The sequence below is a fragment of the Leucopleurus acutus genome (assembly GCF_964270905.1).
Source record: "Leucopleurus acutus genome assembly, chromosome: 13".
Lineage (NCBI taxonomy): Eukaryota > Metazoa > Chordata > Mammalia > Artiodactyla > Delphinidae > Leucopleurus > Leucopleurus acutus.
This window is the reverse complement of record NC_139155.1, coordinates 17,777,489-17,794,280: the sequence shown is the minus strand read 5'-3', so window position 1 is coordinate 17,794,280 and position 16,792 is coordinate 17,777,489. Positions and strand designations below refer to the sequence as shown.

The 16,792-nt window shown below is 44.4% G+C and overlaps 1 long non-coding RNA gene across 1 annotated transcript in view; it reads right to left on the bottom strand.

Moving 5' to 3' along the window:
* Positions 1 to 1,455: 1,455 nt before the first annotated feature.
* LOC309970542 overlaps positions 1,456 to 16,792 on the bottom strand; it is a 112,242-nt gene continuing 96,905 nt past the window's right edge. Inside the window, exon 3 of the long non-coding RNA XR_014326690.1 lies at positions 1,456 to 1,583. This is a non-coding gene — a long non-coding RNA (uncharacterized lncRNA). The remainder of the gene's footprint in view (positions 1,584 to 16,792) is intronic.

Sequence of the window (16,792 nt, the reverse complement as noted above, 5' to 3'; positions counted from 1 at the left end):
TACAGAGAACATCCTCTTTAAATATGTACACTCCTCTCCCCAACCCCCCTCCACACACATATACACGAGTGATAATGTAGCCATCAGTGTACGGTTTATCCAGCAGGAAAATTCTCCAGATAAAAAGGTAAAGTCCAAAGCTATTCCTTGACATTGATATACCACCCAGCTATCAAGGTTGGCCAACCAGTCACATAATGATGTTTGAACCCCCTCTTCTATGAAGCATAGGGGTCTCCTTTCATGGGAAATGACGGCCCTCATCCCCTGATGCAAGGATTCCTAGTGTTTATATGGCCTTTGCCCTATGAAATCTCAGAGGGCTAAGTTCCACCAGGCTTCTAAGCCATGTGCTTTTTGTCTCTTACAAAAGGACCACAGTACCCCTGTGCATTTTTAAACAGTAGTTTGCACCATCTATTCTAAGTCAGACAGACAGGCCTGGGGGCAGGGAATTGTGACTTGCCATTGACAATGGCAGAATTGGGCCTGGACCCCATATTCCCCCAAGCAGGCCAGGGCCTTTCCGCAAAACAGATGGGCTGCTCCATTCTCCCCCTCCCTAGGTGACACTGGCTTCCTCCTGGACTCACAGAGAACTTTAGCTCGCAAAATAGCTCAATAGGTTTCTTTTCCATGCCGCTGCCAGGCCCAGCATTTTACAGGTGAGGAAACCAAGGCCCAGAGAGGGTGAATGACTAAGCCAACTGCACCCAGTTATATCTAAAACCAAGTCCTCCCAACCTCAGGCCAGCGTGCTTGTGTCTGCAACATGAGTGCACATGTGTAACAGACAGACCTGGGTGCATCCCAGCAACGCAGCAGGAGAAGCAAAGACCTCCTTTTCTTAGAAATCTGACCGACTCCCTTCAGACCCCTCCCTGCACCAAGGACTCGACGTCGCCCCACTTAGTCCCTCTGGGAAGACCCCTAGGTTTCCTGAGCCATAAATATTTAATCCTGAGAGATTTCCTCTCACACTGAGGTGCAGCTAATAACGTCTAACATCTGTGCTAAGTATGACCTGAAAGGAAAGAGTATGAACTTTCAGGCCCATCAGAGTGCGGAGCTTTTTCTTGCCCCCCACCTTAATGAGCCAGCAGGGCCTTTCAAGACAGCAATCTCCACAAGTGGAAGATCTTGGGGCGTGAGTGGTGACTTCTGATCGCCACGGAAACCCCCAAATCACCACACTTATTGCTGCCACAGTGGGGAGGGCTGCCTCCCCTTCTCAACCCGTTTCTCCAAAGGCGAGGCGGTCCCTGAGTCCACCAGCTTCTACCGGCCGCCCAGCGTGCAGAGTCTAGGCCCGCCACACTAGCCCCAGCTTGCTCCCTTCATCACCTTCCCTACTGCCCCTGAGACCCACTTTTCGCCAGCCTAGAAGCTTCCAGTGGATTAATTTCTCCTTTAACCCCAACTTTGCAATGGCCCACAGCCCTCTGTTCCCTGCTGTGATCCCAGTGACCTCCAAATCTTGGAAGTCATTCTTGGTTTCCGTGGCACCTGGCAGGCTTACCTCCTAGCCTCTTCCAGCTCCTCGCTCCCCAGTGGCGCCCCGTTCCTCGGGTCTTTGTCTAAAGCTGTGGGCGAAATGAAAGGGAGCAGGTGGTTAGACAAGGTAACGTTACTTGTGCCCTTTAGGGCCATGGCCTCTCCTGCTTTGCTGCCTATTCTCCCTTTGTTTTGCCACTTGACTGTCACCACCACATTAGCTGAAACTGTATTCTTTAAGGCCAAACCTCAGGTGCTTCCCCTCACCACCTTGCCCTCATTTCTCTACAGCATCTGACACTTTTGACAGCCCCTCCCACCTCCAGACACACTTCCTTGAAATTCCCTCTTCTGGTTTCTGGGGCTTTCTCTGCAGCCTTTCTACCACCTCTTTCTTCTACAGTCTGATGACTTCTGAACCTTTCCTCTTGGATGCTCTCAGCCTCAACATATCTATAGCTGAACTCATGGTCCCCCTTTCAAACCTACTTTCCTGTGTCTTGAACATCACTACCATCTCCAAGCCTGCCAGGCTGGGTACCAAGGTATCATCTTCGACTCTTCTCTATACTCAGCCTGCACATTCAATTAGAACCCAACTGCTATTGATTCTTCCTTCAGAACGTCTCCCAGGCTCACGCTACCCCTCATGCCCACCCCATTCTCGCCTTACTAACTCATGCTGCTCATCACTGAGGGATTTGCCACCTTAAACACTCCCTGAGCCTTTCCAACAGCGATTCCCACCTCCCATGTGAAACTACCGTCCTTGTTCTAAACTTAAAATCCCTAAACATGCCAGCCCTAACCTGCTTAATCACCTAGAGTTCCCATTACTTTAAAGCATGAATTATTTGCTGCAGTCAAACTCTACTTGTTATATTTCTACCTTCATGCAAAGGAACATGATTGTTTGCTCTCAGGTTGCTCTCATCAACCCGCCTACAGGTTGATGGTGCTTCTTTCCACCTTAGAAACACTCTCCCTTCCCTTCCACTTGGCCTCATCTTAATCATCCCACAGGGCCTGTTCTAGCCTCACTTCCTCCTTCGTGCACCCGGTGACACCTGGTCACCCTGAACTCTAGTTCTTCTTGCTCTCACTGCTGATACTTCTTCTATTAGTATATAATGTTAATTATTTTATGATGGGTGTAACTATTCAATTCAACGATGTATTCTGACCAAGTCCCCAAGCTAGAGAATACAATAGGTGAGGAGGGGATACAAAGACAATTAAGTCTGTATCCCTGGCAGGCTTGAGGGCAAGGAGAAGGATTTAGTCTTCCTATAATCTCCCTCAGCCACCCCCCTCCATTCTTTAGCTTGGATAATTTATGTTTTCTCAATTTTAGGTAAAATCTATGGAGCCTATGCAGATAGAGCTTTCTCTTCCATCCAGATGGAAATTCTGGAACCTCCCTTTTTCTATTATAGACCAAAAGGAAAAACTGTCATCATGTAGAGTATTTTCACTGACCACAATGCAACACAGTTAGAAATCAACAACAAAAAGTTAACTACAAAAACTATCTATACTTGTGTTAAAACAAAATAAGATGGAGACTAGACTTAACAATCCTCCAAGCACACAAAGCCATTTAAGCCATGTTAGTAAAACTAAATCTAGCTTATTTTTTATTAAATGAGTGAAACTTAACTTACATTATTTCTTGTAAATGTCTCTGATAAGCAGAATAGAAATTTAAGTCATCTTCAAAAAAATGGCATAAGATAATCACTTTTAATCAATCCCCTGCCACCTGGAAATCCCCACTGTAATAAGCAATCATTGTAAAAGTTTAACTGCTTCCTCATTTACTTATACTTTATAAGCTGTCCTGTAATGTCATGCCCCTGAGTTTCACATCAATTTTGAATTTGGAAACTCCCAGTTCAAGAACTATTCTTTTATGCACAATAAACTCTTACTAAATACTATTTTACTGATCTGGTGGTTTCAATTTTGCTATTTCTGGATTTCTGACACTTAAAAATGTTAAAACATATTTTTAAGTAACTCCCAAGCTAGAGAGGAAATACAAGCAAATTACAAGCCATTTACAATTTGAAAACAAAAGCACTACTTGGCAAAATTTATGGGATGCAGCCAAAGTGGTACTGAGAAGCCAATGAATAGTAATAAACAAGTTTATCAATACAAAATATAGATTGAAGATAAAGGGACTTGACTTTCAAATCAGGAATAAATAACAACAAAACAACAAAATAATCCAAGGGAAGTAGAAGGAAGGAAGTATAAAAGAAAAAAAGAAATTATAAATTAATCAATAAAATAAAACTGGTACATTGATGAGACCAATCTTTGGCAAGTTTGACTAAGAAAGAGAAAGCACTTGAACACATGGTAACTGAGGAAGGCACGAAGCTAAATTTCAGCCTGAATTTCAGACACAGAGCAAGGACTGTGCAGTCTCAGGCGAGTTCCTTAACTTCCTTCAGTACAGGCCCACCATCTATTAAGTGCAGATAACAAAAAATCCTGCCCCGGCAGTTGCTGTCAGAAATAGATGAGACAGCATTTGCAAAGACTCAGCACATTGCCTGGCTCAGCGAAACCGAAAATAAACACTAGCTATTATGATGTCATTTTAACGTCATGGACTTAAACATACAGAGCAGTAACTCTCAGTCCTGGCTTTACATAAGGATTACTTGTGGTAATTTTTAAAAACCCTTGTTGAGAGACTATTTCTATTATTAGGGGCAATCTGATTTTCTCATTGAAGAAATGATTTTTATAATTCTCCAAATTATATTGTCAACACAACTGTGCTTCATGTCCTCAAACTTGGGGATGTCTGATTTTGTATTCTTTTATTCTTTTTTTCCCTGGATAGTTCTTTGGTTTCTCTCCATGAAAAGCTTCAAGATTGGGAAAGTCTGAAACTGAAAATTTTTTCAACTTTTCCTTTCTTTTCCTTTTCCACTTCCAAGAGTCCATATTCAACGGTTAGTTTGAGCAACAAAAATTTTTAAAAGGAGAAGCTGTCTTAATTTGGGTTCCCCCAGAAGCAGACCCTGAGACAAGGATTTGGGTGCAAGTGGCTTATTTGGAAGGTGATCCCAGGAAGCATCAGTGGGAGTGCAGAAAACTGAGTGAAGGAAGGGAAGGAAGCCAATAAGGTAATATTGCCACTGTGGCATGTATTTAGAAGTCAAACTCCTTTTCACTATTTGCAAGTCAGGGTAACTGTAATGTCCCCACCCATCTTTTTTTTTAAAGCTATTATTTTCTATTTATGACAATGCACTAACCAAGAAAAGAGAGGCAATCAATCACAAAACCAGCAGAATACAAACTCCTAATGAGCATCTTGGGGTTGAGACTCTCCCTTTCATTGAATAGAGCATCTCCTTGGATTCAGATAGGGGTTATCTCTGTTTTCTGAAATATAATAAGAAATGAAAGTAATAGTAATACTATGATTTGTAGGATCCCTTTAACTTTCCAAAGGGTTGTCATATTCACTTATGCATTCATTCAACATGCTTTTACAGTGGCGTTACATTTCATAAGGAGCAGTAAGCTCTAAGAGTGTGTAAGATAAACGTGAACCTTAAAAATTTCTTAAATAACCTAGAAAGTACCATATACATGGTCTGTGCATTCACCAAGGAGTTGGTTTGCATTTGGACACTATATTGTGTTAAAAACATGCATCTTTAAACACTTGGTTGATAATCACATTTGGCACAATGAGATGCTCATTCTCAGGTGCTCAAGGGGATGAAAACTAACAAAAGAACAGCAGGTTCAAGTCTATCATCTCATACTCTCTCTCTAGAGCAAGAGTCCACAAACTTTTTCTGAAGAGGGCCAGATAGTAAATTTTTTAGGCTTGGCAGTCACTGTTACAAGTACCCAACCAACTCTGCCATTGTAGCAGGAAAGCAGCCACAGACAATATGTAAAGGAATGACTGTGTTCCCATAAAACTTCATTTACAAGGACAGACAGCAAGCAGGGTAGGACCCACAATCTGTAGTTGGCAGACCCATCTTCTAGTTGTCCACCCACTGCCTGGGATTGGTAAACAAAACCACGGGCACTATTTTGATGGTTTTCTCCCTCCCTTTCTCTGTGTGGCTAAATTTACAAAACTTAAATAAACAGATGATGCAAGTCTACTGGATTGAACATCTGTGTCAGGAATGATGCAGGGTGCTAAGACTAGGAAAGACAGCCTCCTACCCTCACAGAGATCTCAGGTGTGGAAGAGACAGTTAACTGCCCACCAAAGACTAAGACTCGCCCTTTCATTGAACAGAGTTGTCTCTGGTGCAGCTGCCCAGCCAAGGACTGTAGTTCCCAGCTTCCTTTGCATCTCGGTGGAACCATGTGATGACTCTCACCAGTGAGATGTAAGCAGAAGTAACACGAGTCACTCATAAGCCAAGAGAGTTAAGAAGCAAGTATGCATTCTCCATACATTCATCCCATGTTATCTGGCTGGGTGTATAAGACTCCAAGGATCCAGGGGATAACAGAGCCACAAGATAGAAGGAACCTGGGTCCCTGAATTCTTACATGAAAGTGCTCATCAATCAAGTAATTGATAAATATACAACTATTGGGCTAAGGCTCTCAAACTTGAGGGTTTTATTCATCATGGTCACTAACTTTACCCTAATTCACACAACAGTCCGGCAAAGAACAGAAACTATGAAAATTGTCATTACTCAGTGTGATAAGAGCTACATTAACAGTGTGCTATAAGAGTACCAAAGAGGGAATGACGGGAGGGAAAACTTCCATTAGAAATTCAAGGGATATTTTTATCACAGAGTCAGTGGGCCCAGAAGGATTAGCCCATCTGATCTTCACCAACAACCCTGTCATCACCGTTTGACATATTAAGACTGAGATTCAGAGCTATTGGCTTGGGCAAAGTCACCGCACCAGACTCCTGGCTCAACTCCAGTTCTCTTCCAGTGTCTCTTTGTGACACGGTCTCAAACCTCTTTTTGGAGAAGCACAAACCCATAATCTGGACAACTGACTGGACCTCCCAGAATAGGGTTTAACCAGAGCTACTTCACCAGCTCCTCTCCACACGACAGTTCATGCCCCACTTCCAGAAGTGATCCTGCCCAGGGATTCATTAATAAGCCAACCCCTTTCCTTCCTCAGGGGCCAAGCTAATCAGAACAAGCGACCTTGGGCAGTGTGAAGGGTCTTGTCCCCGGGCAGAGGTGCTCCCTGCTGCAAAGCCCACCACAGACACTGAGTGACCCTCTCACCATCCGACAGCAGCCTGGCAGCATGGGAGTCAAAAGGCAGACAACAGAAGGGAGCATGGCAGGGAAGACAGAGGGGGAGATATTAACTGCTTCTATTTTTTACTTTGACATATTAAGTAAAAGAATTTTAATACATCTGCACACACTAAAAAGCCAGTTCCCAAATGCAGCTCTTCCCCGCACCTACATTCTTCCTGCCAAGATAAAACAGCTCACACATCACCTTGCTTTTTCTTTTCCTTGAGCATCTCAAAATAAGATTTCTTTTTTTTTTTCCTTTTGAAGCAACCACCCCTTGACTTAGGGGCCGGAGGGGTGGTGCACCGTGAACTACAAGATGAATTCACACACCTCCCCACGCGCACACCACAACCCAGGGCTCTCCAGATCACAGGGCTTGTGCCCATTTGAATTACGCTGAAAACAAACCCATCTCCTTTATACTCATGCAAAGGGATGATTTCAGATGTTTGGCATCAGACAAACCTAGAATCAGACAAAAACTGGATCTAAACCCATAAGTCTGTTCTAAAGAGCAGCAGAATTCAACCAGAGCAGAATTGAATTAAGATAAACAGCTTTAAAAATACATTAACTTTAAATTCTTTCTCCCCATCCTACTTCTCCCCTGTTTGTATCCACATACACAAACCTATTTGACTGAATAAACTTAAAACTAGCTAGAATGCTGGCAGGAGGGTACATTGGTGTGACCTTTATGGCTACAGGTGTCAAACACCTTTAAAATCTACATTCCCTTTGACCTAGTAATTCCACTTCTATGAATTTATCCTAAGCTTGCATGCTTACGAGAATGTCCATCAAAGAATTTATAATAGCAAAACAAAACAAACAAACAGAAAAACACTTAAACAATAGATAACAATAGTTTTCTGGACTACAGTGCATTTCTATAAAATGGAATAATATGAAGTCCTTTAAAATGGTACTGTTTGGGCTTCCCTGGTGGCGCAGTGGTTGAGAGTCCGCCTGCCGATGCAGGGGACATGGGTTCCTGCCCCGGTCCGGGAAGATCCCACATGCCACGGAGCGGCTGGGCCCGTGAGCCATGGCCTCTGAGCCTGCGCGTCCGGAGCCTGTGCTCTGCAACAGGAGAGGCCACAGCAGTGAAAGGCCCGCGTACGGCAAAAAAAAAAAAAAAAAAAAAAATGGTACTGTTTGTGATAGAAAAATGTTAAGTAAAAACCAACTTATAAAACAGTATGTGTAGACTATGTATATTAGAAATGTATATTTCGGCATTGGAAGGTCTGGAAAAGATGTACACCAAAATATTCAGAGTAAGTTATCTTTGACTCAGAGAAATTCACATGACATGAGAAACAATTTTTGTTTGCTTATCCATATTCTCTCATTTTTCATTAAACAAGTATTACTTCTTCTACAAAAAGTAATGGAAAAAATAAATATATGAATGAAACTAAGTGTAGTGGCTCTAAAATATTTTTGATCACCGTCATTCCAACTACCTGGGATGGCTGAATTCTCACTAACCTGTCAGCAGCTATAGCATTAGAGCAGAAATGGCCGGTGCGAGCTATGCTGCTAACCAGTATCCAAGCCCCTTGTTCTGGGTCTGAGCTTCCAAGACCCCTCATCATGACACTTCCATGAGACCTTATAACATAAATATATATTTTAAAATACAGGTACAGTAATTGGAAGCTACTTCTAGTCCATTCTTCCCCAGATAGGTGGAGAAAGAGAAACAAGAGCCCTCGAGAGAGGGGTCTACTGTGGGTTGTTTGTTTTGCAGGAGGGTCAAAGAGAACAAAGAATAACCTTCACTCGACAGGTCACTGATGGATGCCCTGGCCATCTGAGAAAGGCCCGGAGTGCCTTGGATCCTGGGAAGTCAGCCAGGACCTGGCTGACAAGGAGGGCTCTGCAGCCTAGAGGCTCAGAAATGGGGCTCCCCCGCAGCAAAGGCTGGGTTGGTGGCGTTAAAGAAAGGCTGCAAGATTCATCTGTTTAATCAGCGAGCTCCCAGATGATGCCTGGAGTTTGATATGGATCATTCCAGCCTCTCTCAGATCGATCAACAAGTATTGATTGAGTGCCTACTGTTTGCTGGGCTTGACGCTGGGCATTTTGGGAGATGCAGAATGAGTAGAGAACAAGATCTCTGTCCTCTTCAATTAGCGCTACAAGCCCATGTGTAACAAAGTGGGAACAGCCTGAGTGTGACAATGTAAGGTACAGAAATGCAGAGGACGGGGCCCACTGAGATCAGGGGGCCAGGAGGACTTGAAACAGAGGTGGACTTGAGCTGGAGTTAGGGGTGGGAAACATCACTGGTTGAGGGAATATGAATATGTATTAGGGGAACACTAGCTACAGTAACAAAAGACTCTGAAATATCAGTGCCTTAACACAATAGGAGTTAATTTCTTGCTAACATAAAGGCCATTGGGCAGTGGGGATGGATATGGGACTCTTCTCCATACAGTCATTCAGGGTTCCAGGCTGTGAGGGGTTCCATTATCCCCAATACATGCCTTTCAAGGCTACTCAGAGCTTCAACATCCACCCAGCAAATGGGGAGAAGGTGGGCAAGGGTCACGTGGAAGGTTTATATAGTCCAGGGTCGAAAGGGCTCACATCCCTTCTCCCACATCCCATTGGCTTAAAGTCAGTTTACTGCCCCACCTAGACGGCAAGCGGATGAGAACTATGATGTCTGGTGGGTCAGCCACTTTCCAGCAACAACTCTCTGAAAAGGGAAACACAAAACATTAGTGGAAAGTTAGCCACGGAGGACAAAGGTCAGAGGTTCGGCCCAGCACAGCAGCATGTAAAACTCAGGAGACAGTCACAGTGGAAGAGCTAGAGTCTGATATGGACTACTGAGACCCAGGTCAGGAGGAAAGAAAGAGCAAGGTGCTTTAGGGCTATTTACACGGTGATGACAGATCGTAAGCCTGGAAATCTCCATCCAGGCAGAGACCAGCCTTGGTGACCAGCACTGTGGGGTTTGGGGACTGGAATGACTTCAGAGAGGGCCTGCACTCCTCTGATGTCACAGTGACAATCTCTTAAAATATCTCAAACAGACCCAACACCCATCTTAGTTATATGCTTGGCCAGGAGGGCCAAGGAGTTAGCAACCCCTTCCTTAAACATTGTTTGGATCTTAGAGAATGTTCATATTCCTGAAGGAAATCAAAGAGAGGCCAGGAGGAGCTCAGCTGGAAGAGGGGGTTCTAGGGAGTCCTTAGCTAACCTGTGAGAACCTCGTGAGTGGATTTTCAGGAAAGCCCAGAGCACCCTACCCTGAGGCTGTTGGGGGTCTCTGCTCTAAAGGCTCACAGGGATTGAAGTCCCACCCCATCCCAGGGCAAGAGAGGGGATGAGGTGCTATCCTAAAACTCCATGAATTCATATAGTTACATTGTTTTCCAATGATGGCACCGTGGACAGTGGCCTTAGACAAGTCATGAACCTCCTCAGGCCTCAGCTCTCCAAGAGACAGATGAGTCTGACACCATGATCTCTATTTAAAGCCCTTCCAGCTATAACGTCCTGTGCACGTGAGTTCTTTCCACACAGGAAGTGACATATGCATTAATAAGATCTTAGGAAGTTTAGAATTCAAAATTAGAAATCAAAACAGGGGGAAAGGAAAAGAAGAGGACCTTAGAGATTGATAGACTAACATTTCCCAAAACATGTTTCAGGAATGTTAGTTCTTCAGACTCACAATAGGACGTGTGTATACATGTGTGTTTGTGTGTATATATTTATCTATCTATCTGTCTATATCTATATATTACATATAGATTATATATTAAAATTATATATCTTTTAATATAAATTATATTTAAGATATTTTAAATGATGTATAAAATTTATACATAAATATATAATTATATATAATATACAGATACAGACCTATATAAAGATACATATATCTATATATATAGCATATAGATATCTTTACAGTATATATTTCTATCTCTTCACCCGTCCATCTATCTGTACGTCTATCTATCTATCTATTTATCTATCTATAGTAAAGGCTGACATCCATACCAAGCACTCTGCAAAGAATTTTTCATGCATTGGTTTCTTTAATCCGCTCAGCAACCCTGTTATCAACATCATCCCCATGTTATAGATTTAATGATGTTTTGAAAGGCTGAGCACTGTCCAAGGTCACAACAGTTGTATAAGTGGAAGAGAAAGATGTAAACCCAGCCATGTCCGACTCTTGACTTTGCGCTTTCAGCCACCGCACTCTGATGCTTCCTGAGGGCTCTTTGGTCAAATCAGTTTGGGAATTGCTGGGTTAAACGAAGTTAAACTGGTTTGTTGCTGCAAAACTTCTCAGAGCCCTGCCTCACTATTGCAGTGTGCATGGAGGGGGCAGGATGGTGATGATCACAGATTTGGAAGCTAGAGCCCAGCTTTGCCCCTTACCAGCTGTGTGACCTTGGGTACATCACTTAACCTCTCTGTACCTCATCTGTAAGATAAGAATAACAACAGCAGCTGCTTCACAAGGATTGAATGAGTTAATACGTTTTGATACCAAGCCAAGCACTATTTAAGTGTTGGCTATTACTAGAATGAGCTGTGCTGTCAGCCACATTGATCCTGGAGCCCCATTTTCACAGAGCATCTCTCAGGACAGTGGCTCGGTCTGGACCATCCTCATCACTTAATGATAAGGAAGCTGAGGTGATAGGTCTGGCTTAAGGTCTGAGAGCTGGTGGGGTCAGAAGTCCAGTCCCCAGACTCAAAGCCCAGGCCAAGCTCCACAGATCCACCCAGCCTCTCTCTGGCAGACTGAGACATTTTCTGCAACTCTAGTTATAACACTGGAACTAAAGAGAAAATCACACAGCTCCAGCCTGCTTTCCCCGCTGTGGTGTCCATCCAATGCCCAGGGCAGGGACTTGTTATCACTCAGAATGAAAGGGGCCTTGCACTAAGTTTTCTGCAGCTCCTGCCTCCCAGGGGGCTGTCTCTCTTGCAGCCCCACTACTCTGGCCTTTGAGCGACCTGAGGCAGAATGGGACTGTCCACCAGGAGTGCTGGGCACTTGCAGCCAGCAGCACTGACATCGCATCAGCAGCTGGGGCCGCTAGGGCAGCCCGCTCCTGTCCTAGCACCGCCCAGAGCACCCCTGGGAACTGGGAAAGGAGGATGGAGAGAAGTAATCCCTCTTGGGCTCTCAGAGGGAAGCATTTTAGAAAATAGAAAGGATTAAATGTGACAATGACCATAAATCGCAAATAAAATCAGACAGGGGTTAGGAGGAAAATCACCCTGTTTGGGTGACGCCCCTTCCATTTGTGTGATTTCTCTGTGCATCTCCATGTGTGTGTATCTCACTGCTCTGGTCTGGCAAGTCTTCAGAGCGGTTGGGCTGTGTGTGTGTGTAAAGAGAGAGAGAGAGATTCAGAAGAGCAAGCAAGCAAGATGGAGGGTGGGAGGGAGAGCCAGAGAGAAATCCGGGAGCTTCGGGGCCCCATCCTGTAGTTCTTCCTCAGCCCAAGGCCCTGTTTCATCGCTCCCCGCTGTTGAGCTGCGCCTGCCTGGTTTCAAGGTCTGAGATCAGCACCCAACCTGCTATCCTCTCCCATCCTGACTGTCCAGGAGACAGCTCATAATTTCAGGCACAGGGCCCTCTTTTTTGTGCTGAGAACGCTGAGCAATTTCCTGGACCAAAGGCTCAAGTGAGCACCATTTCCACTTAAAGAGGAGGATCCCGTGGGCTCCCCGTCCACCGAATGGCCTCGGGAAGGCTCTGCAGGCATCGGCTTGGTCAAGGGATGAGAGTTAATGGACTTCACGGAGTCTGTGGGTCCCCTCAGCTACTCTTGCCCACCTTCAGGGGCACACACGTTGAGAGGGGTCTGCGAGGTGCTGAGAAGGAAATCTCTCTCTCAGTTCCGCCAACCAAATTCAGCCGTTACGTGAGATGCTCCATATATACAAACTGACACAATTCACTAGGCATTTGCTGCCTCCTTCTCTTGATTCCAAATCAGATAGTATTTTTTATATACTAAACCAAAAAGTAACTAAATATGTACAGCTTGTCCATTGTCTTCAATACACTCAGGAGGTTTTGACTGAATTAAATAGCTTTACTATTATCCCTCCTTTTACTATTTTATGCTCTGTGTAGATTCAGGCAGAGCATGAACATAGCATATGGACAAGAAAGATGAAAAATGGTAAGAACCGCTCAGCTTGCCCAAAGCATCTCGTATATCTGTTAAGTCCCCTTATTACTCATCTCTCCCAAGAAATGTTTACGGATCAGCAGCGTCTACTGATGGTCACAGCTGCAACTGCTGAGGGTCATTTATTAAACAAGCACTTACTGAGTACTTACTAAATGCCAGATACTATGTGAGGCACGAGGGATCCCGCTACAAACAGAAGGATACAGTCAGTCTCTGCCTCTGGAGTCGCCATCAAGGGGCTCAGGAGCTGAGACCATAAGACCCAAACAGGACACTGAGACCCACAGAGGAAAAGAGATTTGCCCAAAGCCATCTTGCACCTGAGTGCAGGATCCAGAGTGGAGATCCAGGTCCGCTAGCCCGAGGCCAGACTCCCCCTCAGCGTGTGCTGTAATGGAAGGAAGTGTCCTCGGTCAGCTCCTCTGTGTCTGTGACACATGGCTGTTCATAGGACCATGACAATGGAGAGCCAGAAGAAAGTCACACTTGACGTGGCTTCTGCCCTCTGTTTGCGACCTGCACATGGGAAGCAGGTCACCAGTTTCCAAAGGGCAGCTGCCCAGGCTCGCTAATTATACATAGATATTTAAAAGAAAGAAAAGTCCTCAAAATATTCATAGATAGAATTGCTTAAGAAAAAAATACCTTTCTAGACCAAGAGATTGGCTCTCTTTAGATCTCAAGGAGTTTACAAGTGAATTGGCCTGAGGTGGAGTTCACAGTGGACCTCAGCACAGAAGTCACTCCTTTCGAATCCCTGGTCCCTGGTCCCCCAGGCCATCAGTCTCGCCCCCTCCTCCAGCAACTCAGAGCAGGAAATTAGAGATGGAACCAGAGGTGAGCCAAGATGCAAGAGGGAAGAGATATGGGAACATAGGTATATGTATAACTGATTCACTTTGTTATAAAGCAGAAACTAACACACCATTGTAAAGCAATTATACCCCAATAAAGATGTTAAAAAAAAAAAAGAAAAGAACAAATAATGACACTAGCTAATACTTATTAGGACCTTCCGTATGCCTGCAGTTTTGTTACTTTCAACATGTCATTAGGATCCCGTTGCAGCCTGGGAGGTGGGTGTTAGTTCCCCCTATCTTACAAGGGAGGAAACTAACTGGGATTTTCCTTCCACTTACTCAGCCAGTAAGTAGCAGGACTTGGCTCCAAACCTGAGTCCATCTGACTCTAACGAACATCCTTTGTCCATCACACAGCAATAAAGAGGAGGAGTTTTCCTGGGAAGAGGTGATGGGAACAAGGAAGGAGCATCATTAAAGTGAGGGGTAAGGGAGAAGGCTCAGGTGGTGAATCAACAAATGTTTAATGAGCACATGCTACACACAGGCGTTCTGCCAGGTGTCTGCTGGGAGGACACCAAGGAAACCGGTCCCTCCTGGCATCTCCCACCCCGGCACGGGTCCAACGTTCACCTACTAGTCAAGCCAGGAACTGGGGCAACACTCATGACTACTCTCTGTCCCTTACCCCCCACTTCGTGTAACTTCCGCCGTCTTGATCCTTCCGTGTGCCATCTGTTTACTCTGCTCATTTGTAAAATGGGGATAGTCAGGTGCCTACTTCATTAACGCAAAAGTAGGTAAAGTAATTAGTACAGCCCAAGGCACACAGCAAGTTCTCAGTGATAGAACATAGCCAGAATAGTCATAGAAAGTTCCCAGCTCGATCATGTTAGCTGTCACTATCGTGCTTTCTTTCCCTGCACATTGAAATGATGGTGAAACTGACACTTGAGTCCTCAGAAAACAAGATCAAACACAGAGAAAACTAGGGGGGGGGGGGGGTTGTGGCCAACAGGGCTATTCTCTTTTGCTAAATACACCTTGTGGTGTCAGGTATCTGCATTTTTCCCGTGCAAGATCTTATTTTCCTCTTATCTATTCAGAGTTTATAATTTCTTCCAGACCTAAATGAAATACAAGCTTTCTAGGAATGGGCTCCCTGACAAAGTATCTTTTAAAGCAGCAATGTACAATAGAAATATAATGTGAGCACATATTTAGAAATTTTTAATTTTATGTAGCCACATTTAAAAGATAATAATAGGGCTTCCCTGGTGGCACAGTGGTTGAGGGTCCGCCTGCCGATGCAGGGGACATAGGTTCGTGCCCCGGTCCGGGAGGATCCCACATGCCGCAGAGCGGCTGGGCCCGTGAGCCATGGCTGCTGAGCCTGCGCGTCCGGAGCCTGTGCTCCGGGAGAGGCCACAGCAGTGAGAGGCCCGTGTACCGCAAAAAAAAATAATAAAATAAAATAAATAAAAGATAATAATAATTATTGTAATATAAAATTTTTATTTAATGCAGCATACTCAAAATATTATCATTTCATTGTTTACTCAATATAAAAATTACTAATAAGAGATTTTACACTCTTTTGTTTGTACTAAGCCTTGAATACCTGGTGGCTATTTTAAACTCACAGAACATCTAAATTTGGACTAGCCACATTTCCAGTGTTAATAGCCACATGTGGCTAGAGGTTACCATTTTGGACACTGCACCTTTGGAGCAAGCTAAGACTGTTCCTTTAAAGACCAAAACATCTCCTGCATTAATTGCGGACGTGTGTGTGTATCATTAGAGTAGCAGGTGGTCTGGCTAGTCTCTCTGCCCCCAGGGATTGTGTGAAGAAGTAGCCTGCTTCTAGCCAAAGCAAATCTCACAACCCATCTAAGGCCCTGGTGATAGTGCATTCATAGAGTTTCACACCCCAGCACACAAACAGGCTCTGGGTAAATAGGCTTTTAAAACTATCTTCAGGTGTGTAACCACCCCTGCCCAAAACCAGATTCATAGAGACAACACTTCTGCATCCCAATACTCCCTTTTAAATAAGCACTCAGATCTCTCACTTTCTCTAGCTCCCTGGCAAAGACACAGTTCTGAATAATTTATTCATCTTTTACAGGTTTCCTGAGCACCTACTGTATGCTGGGCACCATGCTAGATGAATAAGGTATGGCTCCTGGTCTCAAAATTGTCAATGAGGGACACAAGTAATATTAGGACCAGCCTCTTTTTCCTGATCTTTTTTGGAATTCCAATAGGAATTATCATGAATAGGTCCCAGAATGAGAACTTTCCTGACTGCCTGGCCTGGGAGCTGGCCTCTGCTCTTGGCTTGGGTTTCATTTGTTCATTTTCTATACATTCTCTCCCCTCAGGAGCACCCAAATTAGCTGCCTTGAACTATCTCCATTGCTTAGTTCAAGGTCACAGTATGTGTCAGTTCCCCAGGGCCATCCAGGTAACCTGAAGAAGGGATGCTTATCTAACTGTGTCTCTGACCCAGGCTGGTCTGGACCCTTGGAAGATGCAACTGCCATGTGGAAGCTGAGATGGGGAAGCCTGTGAGAGGAGCAAGTTTGGAGGTGAAGGTCAGTAGTTCAGTTTCGAAGATGACAAGTGGAGGCGTTGAGATGGCTACGGAATATATGAGTCTGAAGTTCAGGGATGAGAACCTGGCTAGAAATAGAAATTTATGAGACATCAGCATATAGATGATATTTAAGCCCAGGAACTTAGATAAGATGACTGAGAGAGAGAGAAGACAGAAAAGATTAGAGGTCCAAGGACTGAGCCTTGGGGCATGCGAACATTTGGGGGCTGGAGGAATGATGAGACCAGCAAAGGATTGTGAGGAAGTGTAGTTCACAAAGTAAGAAGGAAGTCAGAAGAGTGAAGTGACAAAGACCCAAGTGAAGAAAACGTGCCACAGAGGAGAGAGGGATACACTGAGCAAAGGGGATACACTTTAGTTCTGTGGCAAATAAAATGAGGACTGAGAATTGCT